Raw genomic sequence first — 512 nt, forward strand, 5'->3', positions numbered from 1 at the left:
GGCGGGGCGGGGTTGGGTGCAATGGTGCGCGTGCGGCAGACACGCCGCGCCCGAACATGGGCCGGTACCTTGGCAGGTACTTTATTGCGCGAGTAGAGGAGGAGGTCCTTAGACCGCCTTGGCCGGTCCGGTTCGGTCAGTGACCGGCCGCGGCTCCTGCAGGGGACGGGACTAGGACTGCTCGGGTCCGCGCCACGGCATAGTGTCGTGATATGCGAAAGCGAGAGGACAGGATGGCCAAGACGCCCAACAATAACATCTCTTTTATGTTGATGCGTTGGCCGAATCCGTAGTATTTCTTTTTCCCGCTTTTATGATTCAGTCCTCCTGCAGTGCCATTCGTGCCTTGTCTTCATCGCCCTTTCTTCCTCAAACAACGACCGTTCCGATTTCCGCGCTTTTACTCGCGCTAGTCGCGTTACTCACGTATTATCCCGCCGCACAACGCCACGCCGCCTCATGATGCTGGGCAGCACAACACTGGCGAAAGTTTTGTTGTTGTTCTGGGCGGG

Source organism: Frankliniella occidentalis, unplaced genomic scaffold (genome assembly GCF_000697945.3).
Source record: "Frankliniella occidentalis isolate FOCC.00 unplaced genomic scaffold, Focc_3.1 Scaffold71, whole genome shotgun sequence".
Classification (NCBI taxonomy): domain Eukaryota; kingdom Metazoa; phylum Arthropoda; class Insecta; order Thysanoptera; family Thripidae; genus Frankliniella; species Frankliniella occidentalis.